At 38.1% G+C, this 12,311-nt stretch overlaps 1 protein-coding gene across 4 annotated transcripts in view; it reads right to left on the bottom strand.

Annotated features, from left to right (window-relative positions):
• GALK2 (galactokinase 2) overlaps nucleotides 1-12,311 on the bottom strand; it is a 218,289-nt gene that overhangs the window by 57,456 nt on the left and 148,522 nt on the right. The window lies entirely within an intron of this gene.

The following is a 12,311-nucleotide window of genomic DNA, read 5'->3' as shown; positions in this document are numbered from 1 at the left end:
GAGAATGTAATGGGAGAGAAAATCAAAGCAATGGGCTGAGGCCAGATAATGAGAACTTTGAATGTCATGCTAAGATGTTTAAATTGTATCTTGCAGATAAGTGGTTCTTGGCCCTTTAAGGATTATAGAACCTTTTGAGAAGTAAATGAAACAATGGACCCTCTCCCCCATGTGAATGAACAAATAATCAAAATACTGCATATAACACAACAAACACACAGATTCCATAAAGCTATTGTTGAATCCAGGTTAAAAATTCCAGTTAGATTGAGAAAAGGATATGCTTGTCAATAAATGGTGCTGAGAAAACTGGATATTTATATGCAGAAGAAGACAAACAGACTCCTATCTCTCACCATATAAAAAAATCAACTTAAGATGAATTAAAGACTTAAATGTAAAAACCAAAACTATAAAACTACTAGAAGAGAACAGAGGGGAAATGCATCAGGACACTGGTATAGGCAAAGATCTTATGGGTAAGACAACAAAAGTCACCACTGACAACAACAAAAATAAACAAATAGGACAACATGAAACTAAAAAGATTCTACACAGCAAAGGAAACCTATCAACAGAGTGAAGAGACAACCTGCAGAATGGGAGAGAACACCTGCAAACTACTCATCTAACGAGGAACTAACATCCAGAATATACAAAGAACTCAAACAACTCAACAACAAAAACAAAAATGCAGTTAAAAAATAGGTAAAGGGTCTGAATAGAGATTTCTCAAAAGAAGACATATAAAGACATATAAATGGCTGACAGGTATATGAAAAAATGCTTAACATCATTAATCATCAGGGAAATGCCAATGAAAACCACCATGAGATATCGTCTCACCCAGTTAGAATGGCTACTATCAAAAAGACAAAATAATAACAAGTGCTGGTGAAAATGCAGAGAAGAGGGAACTCTTCTACACTGTTGGTGGGAATGTAAATTAGTACAGCCATTGTGGAAAACAGTATAGAGGTTTCTGAAAAAACTAAAAATAGAACTACCATGATTCATCAATCTCACTACTGGGTATTTATCCAAAAGAAAGAAAATCAGTATATCAAAGGGTAGCTGTGCCCCATGTTTATTTCAGCACTATTCACAATAGCCAAGATATAGGATCAACCTAAATGTTCACCAACAGATGAATGAATAAAGAAAATGTGGCATGTACACACAATAGAATACTATTGAACAATAAAAAAGAATGAAATCCTGTCATTAGCAGAAATATGGATAAACCTAGAAGGCATTATGTTATGTGAGATAAATCAGGCAGAGAGATAAAAAAACCCCCACATGATCTCACCCATCTGCAGGAGCTAAAAATAACTAAGCTCATGGAAGTAGAGAATAGAATTATAGTTATTAGAGGCTAGGAAGGGTAGTGGGGGAAGGCAGGTAGAAGAGAATGGTTACAAACTTGTAGCTAGATAGGAGGACTAAGTTAGTGTCCTATAGCACTGTAGAGTGTCCTATAGCACTGTAGAGTGACTACAGTTAACAAGAATTTATTATACATGTTCAAAAACACTAGAAGAGGCCAGGCATGGTGGCTCATGCCTGTAATCCCAGGACTTTGGGTGGATCACCTGAGGTCGGAAGTTCGAGACCAGCCTGACCAACATGGAGAAACCCGTCTCTACTAAAAATACAAAATTAGCCAGGCGTGGTGGCACATGCCTATAATCTCAGCTACTCAGGAGGCTGAGGCATGAGAATTGCTGGAACCCGGGAGGCAGAGATTGCGGTGAGCCAAGATCATGCCATTGCACTCCAGCCTGGGCAACAAGAACGAAACTCCACCTCAAAAACAAAAACGAAAACAAAAAACAAGCAACTAGAAAAGAGGATTCTGAATGTTCCCAACACAAAGCCATGCTAAATGTTTGAGGTGATGTATAGCCTAATTATCTTGATTTGATCATTACACATTTGTATACCTGTATTGAAATATCACTCTGTACCCTATAAATATGTACAATTATCATATGTTAACTAAAAATTAAAGAAAAAATTCACTAAATAGTAAAAAATAAAATAATTCCAGTTAGAAATAAGAAATCATTATGTTTTTAGTAATTATATCAGTCAGGATTCTTGTTTGTGAACAACAGAAACCTACACCAACTACCTCAAGCAAAAGAGAAACTTATTTTGAAGATACTAAGAAGCTCACAAAATCTTTTAGGATTAGATATTTCCATTCTCTATTAGAACGTGAAACCAGGTGGGAAGAGGTTAGAAGCTACGGGAAGCAGCCAGTGAAGAACTGCCAACATCATTCCACAACAGCAGTCTGGATGTGACATTGGAATTTAGACACTTTATCAACTGACCTATGCCTGTTAGACTCAAAGCCCCAGCCATAAGCACGTGCCTGGACACCAGAAGAAGCCTAGTACCCTTGTCCACATGCAAGTGTCAAGTGACTCAAAACAGACAAATCTGACCCTTCAACTTCTACCATAGAATGCAAGACCCTCCCCATCACCAACATACACATAGCATATTTCCCTGAGATGGAAAAGGGGCCCAGATGCTAGGTAGCCAAAACTATGGCAGCTGCTACCTGCCCCCTGCAGCAGTGAAATACCACAACTATTTGAGTCTTCTCTCCAGAGCAACCTTCCAAGTTCCAACATGATTGAATTTCCAGTCTCCTTCACCTGTTTATTCTTCCAAATACACTTTAGTCTGTGTATGCCCTTCTTGAAGGGTGGTTCCCCGGCCTGAATGCAGTTCTGGACGTCAGTCTGATGACTGCAAAGGAGAGCTGGACCATCATCTCCCTCATTCTTTATGCAGCGAGTTTCTCCACGTAGCCTCATATCACCAAACTGCATAAAGGTTTGTCAATACAGAAGAATGCAGAGCATTTGTTTTCAGCTATCAAGCTAAAACGTAGTAAGTATTTTAAGAATATTTTATTACCTTAAATGAAGGCTATCTCGGGATAATTAATCATAAAGAATAAATATGCTGGTCTGAGATAATTGGAAATCTTTATCATGTAAGTGTATAATTAATCTTCCTGAGACTTTCATACCCCAGAATATTTTCCCACTGTTTGAGTGAGGGGCTAAAAGTAGTTGTGGCTGTAGCTGGCTGTGCACAATCATATAACCACACATTACTGGTCAATTTCTCTAACAAATAGAAAGCTCCACTAGGCTAAACCAAGAGTTGGTCTCCAAGAAGAGCAATCCAGAGGTAGATGGGGAAAACCACTTCAGAACCCAGAACAGAGTCCTGTTTTCCTTTGTAGCAAAGTCATAATAAGGAGTCTGTGCTCTGAGGCAAAGACTCTTTGGAGTATTTAAGCAATATAATTGAAAAACACTTGAATAATCCTCATTGAAGTTGGAATGTGGTTTCAAATTTATTTTCCTAGTAATAATATTTTTTAAAAATGTTAAACTTCTGAAATGGTCAAACCCACATAAAATAAACTGCTGTTTTCAGCCACATTAGTATCCCATTCCCATGCAGCAAAGACTAAATTAAATTAGCATTTTACATTTAAAGGGAAAATATCTTTACCTGATTTTAAAAGCAAACCCGCTGGTGGGGAAAAAAAAAGCACTTTCAACATAAAACACACTAATCCATGGAAAAGTACATTCCAAAAAGCATTTGTGAATATTTGAAAATCAACAGCATAATACTGTTTTATGGAGAGTAACAGTGCTTCTCGTGTTTATGGCTTCCCTTTCTCAGATTTTCAAAGTAGCAAGAGCCTTCAAGGTCTGTTCCGCAGTACATTTTACTCCTCTGATCAAAACCGTTGCCTCACTCCACTGTAGTCACCCTCACCTGCATTTTACACGCTGGCATATGCTAAGCTCCTGTAAATAGGTCCAGAGTCATTCACGTTACAAGACAGAGTCCATCACTCTCTTCTTTCCATTCTACTCTCTACCTTTGTAGTTTGGATTCTTATCATCCCATGTCTGTACCATTGCACTACCTTCTAACTGGTATGCCTCTCCCCTCTAATCAACCTGCTCATACATACCATGACAAATTTCCCGAAGTGCCATTTTGATTGTGGCATTTGTGAATATTTCATTGCATCAAAATCTAGCATATTTTTCCATTGCCCAACAAATGAAAGCCCCCACATTTCAATTCATCAAGACACATCAACAGTCCCCCAAATGGTATGGTTGTGACACTATCCTCTCCCCGTTGACTTGAGATGCCTGCCCTGCACCATCATTGCCTGTCCACTGGCAGCATGCAGAGTCCCAGAATGAAGACACTGCATCAGCATCCTACCCAGTCTGATTCTGCAATCCCCACATCTCTTTCAGTATCAGCCTGGATGCCACCGCTTTTACAAAACTCTCACAAAACATAAGTCAGAAGCATCCATATCTCCCACCTCGGCACATTTTAATTACTTTGTGTTCCTTTCTAATTATAGTTACCATATATTGCTTTAGGAGGGCAGGGACTGTGCCCTCTTTATATCTTTATAGCCCCTTTGGAACCTAATAGAGTGTCTTGAATATGGCAGGTTCTCAATACACATCATTTTGCTCTCATCCTATTAGCAAGGGAAGAATCTGAAGCTGCTCCCTGGATAAGCCATATTTTTGTGTCTCACTCTCTTCAGGGAATTACTTTCCCATTAATTTTCCAGAACTTTCCTAAAACTTTATTCTTGGAAAACATGAAAAGAGGAAACAATTTCAAGCCATTTGAAAAGGAGCCTAGAGAGTTAAGAGGGAATCTTGGTCAATGCAGAGCTGCAAGAAGGACTATGAGAAACAGTGGTCATGCTTGCCTAGAGCTGGCCTGGCCTGGTATTTTTTACATGAAAGGGAATAAGATCTTGTCCTAGATTTCTTGTATTAATTGAATTACAGGAAAAATATATAAGGGAATAAAAAAGGATAAAAGAGAGGCAAAAGAAAAATTAGTGCCTACCTGTGAAATAAGTAGCATATTTCTATCAGGACACTTTAGTTATTGTTTTAATGTTGTCTTCCCACAAAATTAAGTAAGAATAGGGATTATGCTGGCCTTACTGATTCTAATACACAGTACCTAGCACAGTGCTTAAATAGTTGGTTCTCAGTCAAACATTTGCTGATAAAGGAATAAAAATCTACCTCTATTTACTTATGTTATTTATTTCCCAATATGATGAAAAAGCAGCAGGTGACCAGATTATGTCAACAGTTTGTTATCTGGCATGTGAAATGACCCTACTAGATTACATAGGCTGTTGTCCGGAATTTGCTTTTGGAAGGCAGGCACTGGAGCAGGACAGGAAGAGCCACCTAGGGACTGAAAGTGAGGGAGCTCTGAATCATGTGCCAAATGTGGCCCTTCTCTGAATTTCCTCAAGGCAAGTATTGAAGGACAATACACCTGCACTATACCTGAACTTTCCAAAATGCCGTGCAGCATTAAGAAGATAAAAATCTTTCACTTTCACAAACATCTAGAGATGTCCCTATTCTCAAGGTGTTTACACTACAACTGGCAATACCCTGAAAGAATAAATCAAGATGCTGCTACTTCACAGCACTCCATGATTACAAATGTGCTTATGTAGTTCTCTGGAAGCCAGTTGGGAAGTGAATGCATACAGGTGTGTTTGTTTGTGATTTCTCTGCATTTGTGTTTATGTGCTTTTCCATAAGCAACCTTCCCCCCTTTATCAGATTCTTTTTCCTGTTTTCTTTATTCATATGACTCTTTCCATTGTGATCTTCATCCTCTCTGTCCCCCTTCACTTTTTAGGCTAAAATAAGAGAAATGAAGCATATATCTTGCTATTTCTTGTGTTAATTAAGTAGACTTTTATATTGCTTCTACTTGGAATATTTTATAACTTCTCATTAAAAGACTAAATTATATTGCTTTCCGATGTAGGTGGTCTCTGGTCTTTTTTACTGTTCCATCAGTGGCCCTTGACAGAATAAGGGTTTCCCAATATTAGAGAAGTCCTAATGGACTAAGGGTGTTAATCTTTGTGGTCTCTCCCATTCTAATCCTTTCTAAAGACAAAACAAGAAGCTATCTTCCTCAAACATTTTCTAAAAAACTATGGAGCATCTCTACCCTGAATATAGAGTGGTGGCCTGTCATATTTTCATCTGAAATCTGCAGCATGAATGATGATCAAGTTAGATCTCATATAGTTAAACTGCTAGTATCTATACACATATAATAGGTCATTATTTTTGTTGTCATTACTATTGATATTTGGCAATAACCTGCTTAAGCCACTAGATGCATTCACAGTTACTCACCTCAGCTGACTCTCATGGAAACAAATGGCACAGTAGGTAGAAAGTAGCATACAATTTCTAATTTAGAAATTATTAGGAAACTTTCTTCCACCTGAAGCTAAGTACTTTGAAAGAGGACTACAGAAATTGAACAACTAATAAACAGAAGGAGATGTTTTCTTGAACTAGGATGTTAGAATGACTGGCTCCTGAAGAGACCATGAATTCTGCAAGACAGGGAAGAAAGTGACGAGCCATCATTACCAAGTAAGCTTTCACCAGATTACGTGCAGATAACATGCCAGTATAAGAGAAATGTGCAACATAAAAAGAGATCACAGTATGTTTGTCTAATTCTTAAATGAAAATAACTTGAAATTTGATCAAGAGCAATATTCATTGTCCCAGATGTTTGGAAAGAATGTCAACTTCATAATTGTATATGAGAAAGTAAATTGGTTCTCACTGGTTCACTAAGATTTGATGGGATGAGACTCATAGCCACTCAACATGGGAAAGTATAGTTGTCATCAGGCTGCTTCCAAATATTCCAGCTCTCCTCACACATATTAAGACTGTACTTCCTCACCCTCACTGAAGTTCATCACATCCATCTGACTTGCTTTGGCCAATCAAATGAGCATCAGGGTGATGCTCATTGTTAAGAGCCAGAGAGCAATTAACAACATTACCTTCCTCCTGCCACAATGATTATGGACAAACGTGTTGAGATGGAGCCCTCTGAGCCTAGCTCCATAAGTGTCTTAGATGAATGAACTCTGTCGCTAACTTATGTCAGATATACAGAGTGAGTAAGAAATATACTTTTGTTTGGTCAAGCCACTGAGACTTTGAAATTGTTTGTTACTGAAGCACAATCAGTTTGAACTTACCAATACAGGAGAATCACTTTGACCAAAATAAATGAATTTCACCATAAGAAAAGCTGCTTTGTATACAAAGAGAACATTTACTTATGCGAAAACCTACAAAATGTAAAAATGAAAGCATAAGTAGCAAAAAAGGAAAATAGGATGGCAAGATGTTGGCCTCTTAGGTAGATGATGACTATAGAAGATGCTTTCCTATAGATGTTTCCAAACCAGCAGAGGAGTGACAGAGGAGACAATGAGATGTCCTTATATCTGCAGAAGCCTCATTCTACTCAAAACATAGTATCTAATAACTTCACAGCTGATCCTTTGATAATTTCACTCCTGAAAGACAGAGATACATCCATGATAAATTTAAGCAAAGGGCATACTGGGTAACATTTCCTTAGACTTAAATACATATATTTACAAGTTTAGAAATTATACATTTTCCTTTCCTTTTCTTCCCTTCCTTCCCCTTGAGGCAGCCACAAATGAGAAGACCAGCAAGACTACAGCCAAAGAAGCAGCTGGGGCTGAGGAGGTGTACAGGAAATACAAGGTCAGAAACAAAGAGGCCCACAAGGCTGGACCAAGGTGGTGGTCAGAGCTGAGGAAACCAAGGGGGCCAGTGATGCCAAGGCCAAGGAGGCAGCTGTGGTGAAGAAGATAGTTAGCAGGGTCAGGAAACCAGGTACATACAGGGAGAATGAGCAAATAAGTAAATATACTAAGAATGATGAGATACATGTGTTTTTTATGCCTCAAAGGTCTACATAGGAGCAGCTGGTGCCACGGCAGTTCATGTACATTGTTACTTCTCTGCTGGCCTCAGAAGCCAGAACCATGCCACCATTATCCTTGTGGGACAAGAGGCACACTGTGAGTACTGACCTACCTACCAGTGGCTGAGAAGCTGACCAACACACAACACAAATCACTGGTGTGATTCCAACACATATCCTAGGCGTTTCCTACAGAAGTTGAAAGTTTTATGATGCCGTGCCTTTAAATATCCTACTTAATAAGGTATGTTCACATTCATTTTTAGTTTTGAAGGGGGAAGGTGAACCAATGAATAGGGACATATCAGGCACACATCTGAAAGAGGAAGTAGAATTCCCCGGTTATCTGCGATATCAGGTAAGGCCATTGTTTTTGCGAGGAAACAAGGTAGGAACCTTTACTCCTGGCATGAACCTGTCCTCCATAGCCAGACAACTGAGAAGTCAATAGAAGCTGATGGGCAAAAAGAAGTGACCAGGCAGAGAGAGAAACAAAAAAGGACTAATGAAAGCAAATTTTCTGCAAACTTGACTTCCAAAACAACTTAAAGCATAATATCTTTTGTGTGGAAGAAAAATCATTATTATTTAATTTATTCTTTTATACTTTGTTTTACAACAGTCTATTATTTCATCTTATAAAAACAGAAACAACAGACAAAACCAAAGCACCCATTTTATTGGCTTTCTCATTAGAAGTCCATCTCACAGATTTTAAGGATTTCTGTTCAACCAACATCTGTAAACTCTAGAAGGGTCTATAATTTCCTTTGGAGTTTCATCTAGCTTTTTATGGAAAACTTTTCTTCCAAAACATATACAAGAAGAACAATGGAATCTGTTGAGATCACAGAGTTTTTAGTGCTTGATACCTTATAAGCTACATTTAAATCAATTTTCTTCAAAATTGAAAACCCTTAATGGACATTTAAATTACTAAACAACTGACCCTTTTTACATTGTGAAGCACCTTTATACTTTTTGTTAGATAAAAACAAACTACTCTTCTTAGACTTAACCAAGATAATCTATGAGAACTGCATTTTTATTAAATGTGAAAATTCCATAGCACTTCTCATGGCTCTTCTAGAACACAACAGCTTATGCATATTATGGCCAAGTTGAGTTGTTCCCTAAATAAAGCAAGCTTCTAGATGCCACACAGTCTTATCTCTTCTAAGGCCAAAACACTAGAATGGGAAAAAGCCATAAAAGAAACTCTTTGGACATAAAGCTACCTATCTTTATCACTACTGCTTAGTCTCAAGAAAAAATTAGAGCCAAGCAAAGTCAAAATTAGATATCACCTCCCGTAACTGGTGCAGGATTGGTAAGGGCAGCTTGTAAGTGTGCCAGAATTTAAAAAGTGATGGCAGAAAAAGTATTGGATTAAGTTAGAAGACTAGGATTTGGGATCTGGCTCCAGCTCATACCACCCATGTGGTCCTGACAAATCACTAAATTCTCTTACCTCAGTTTCTTCATGCTGATAACCCTGTGCCCCAGGGTTGGTGTGAGATTCAAATTAGATGGTATGTGTAAAGGGTCATGTGGGAACTATAAAAGGTATAACAAGTTGTTTTGTTCTTTTTTTCTTTACCATTGACTCTAATGTCTTCCTAAAGAGCAATCTATGTCAGGGCTTTGTTCTTTATTAAAAACCATGATTATCACCCATGACTCTGGAGATCATACAAGGCAAACAAATGAGTCAAGAACTGACCAGCACTTTGTCAGCATGTGGTCACAGGCAAAGTTGGTAACTGAAGTAATGAAATTTGGGTCTACCCCAGCACAGTGTGGCTAAGCAGCTGGGCCACCCCAACCCAGAGCAGTTTGGACACTCCCAAAAGAAATGCTCCCAACAAATTCCTTTTTTTTTAAAGCTAGAATCTAAACTACCTGACCCATTCTCTCTACTTTACTGTCTATTTACTTCCTCACAAATTCTTCTGTCTGCCAATGTGTGTTCTTGAGTTATGTGCGTGATACACGTGCCTAACTCTCCTTGCCCTGGCCCTAGCTTCACATTTTCCTCTTGGGTCACACCATAGGAAACATCCCTCCCAATTACGTCTAGCCTCTGAGGCTCCAAGACTCCAGACCACTCTACCATACCCTTAGACAATTCCTACCTGTGGGTAAGGCCTGGCAAATAATCCTGAAACTATTCCTAAACAATTTCTAAACAACATCTAAAGGATTGAAGGATTTTGCTTTGTGTGTGTTTAATTTGAATGGCCACTGAGCATTTCTATATCTAATTATTAGAAATTTGGAAACAGAAAATAAGAACTGCACATGGGCCTTTGGAAGTCTGGCTGGTTTAACAGAAGCTTCAAGCCACAGCTTGATTTGAACATCTCTCCCTACACTGTCACCTCAAAGTCAACATCCTTAAAAAAAAGAAATTCCAACCAAGAGTTTCATATCCAGACAAACTAAGTTTCGTAAGTGAAGAAGAAATAAAATCCTTTTAAGACCATCAAAGGCTAAGGGAATTCATGACCATCAGACCTGCCTTACAAAAGATCCTTAAGGAAGTGTTAAACATGGAAACAAAAAACTGGTACCTTCCACCACAAAACACACTTAAGTACACAGCCCACCAACACTATTGAATTAGTCCGTTCTCATGCTGCCAATAAGGACATACCAGAGACTGAGCAATTTATAAAGGAAAGAGGTTTAATTGACATAGTTCTGCATGACTGGGGAAGCCTCAGGAACTAACAATCATGGCGGAATGAGAAGCAAAATGTCCTTCTTCACATGGCGGCAGCAAGGAGAAGTGCCAAGTGAATGGTGGAAAAGCCCCTTATAAAACCATCAGTTCTCAAGAGAACTCACTCACAATCATGAAAACAGCAGCATGGGGATAACTGGCCCCATGATTCAATTACCTCCCAGGATCTCTCCCATGACATGTGGGGATTATGGGAACTAAAATTCAAGATAAGGTTTGGGTGGGGACATAGCCAATTATATAATCAATTCTACCAAAAAACCAGCTAACAAAGCGATGACAAGATCAGACCCTCACATGTCAATATTAGCTTGGAATTTAAACAGGCTAAATGCCCCACTTAAAAGACACAGAGTGATGAGTTGGATCAAGAAGCAAGAACCAACTGTGTGGTGTCTTCAAGAGACTCCTCTCACATGCAATGACACCTGTAGGCTTGAAGTAAAGGGATGGAGAAAGATCTATCAAGCAAACAGAAGACAAAAGAGCAGGGGTTGCTATTCTTATTTCAGACAAAACAGACTTTAAGCTAACAATGATCAAAAAGGTCAAAAATTGGCATTACATAATGATAAAGGGTTCAATTCAGCAAGATGACTTAACTGTCCTAAATATATATTCACCCAACATTAGAGCACCCAGATTTATAAAACCAAGTTCTTAGAGACCCACAAAGAGACTTAGATAACCAAACAATAATAGTAGGAGACATTAACACCCTACTCAGATGATCCAGGCAGAAAACTAACAAAGATATTAGGGACTTAAACTTAGCACTTGACCAAATGGACCTAACAGATATCTACAGAATACTCCACCCAACAACAGAATATACATTCTTCTCATCTGCACATGGCACATATTATAAGACTGACCACATGCCCAGCCATAAAGTAATTCTCAACAAATAAAAAAAAAAAATCATAACAATCATGCTCTCAGACTACAGCACAATAAATAAATAAATCAATCAATCAACAAAGAAGAATGCAATATCAAGAAGATTTCTCAAAACCATACAATTCCATGAAAACTAAACAACTTGCTCCTGAATAACTTTTAGGTAAAGAAGGATATTAAGGCAATGAAATTAATTCCGTAAAACTAATGAAAACAAAAATATATCAGAATTTGTAAGACACAGCTAACGTAGTGTTAAGAGGAAAGTTTATAGCACTAAACACCTACATCAAAACATTAAAAAGATCTCAAATTAATAACCAAACATCACACCTAAAGGAACTAGGAAAACAATAGCAAACCAACCACAAAGCTAGCAGAAGAAAGTAAACAACCAAAATCAGAGCTGAACCAAATGAAATTGAGACATAAAAATCCACACAAAAGATCAACAAAACCAAAACTAGTCCTTTGATTGAATAAATAAGATTGACAGACTGCTGCCTAGATTAATAAAGAAAAAAGGGAGAAGATCCAAATAAACATAATCAGAAATGACAAAGGTGATATTGCCACTGACCTCAGAGAAATACAAAAAACCCTCAGACACTATAGCAGACACCTCTGTGCACTCAAACTGGAAAACCTAAAAGAAATGGATAAACTCCTGGGACCCTAAAACCTCCCAAGACTGAACCAGGAAGAAACTGAATTCCTGAACAGACAAATAAAAAGTTCTAAAATTGAATCTGCAATA

The sequence above is a fragment of the Mandrillus leucophaeus genome, unplaced genomic scaffold (genome assembly GCF_000951045.1).
Source record: "Mandrillus leucophaeus isolate KB7577 unplaced genomic scaffold, Mleu.le_1.0 Scaffold798, whole genome shotgun sequence".
NCBI lineage: Eukaryota > Metazoa > Chordata > Mammalia > Primates > Cercopithecidae > Mandrillus > Mandrillus leucophaeus.
Note: the sequence above shows the minus strand (reverse complement) of the source record. Positions and strands in the feature narration are given on the sequence as shown.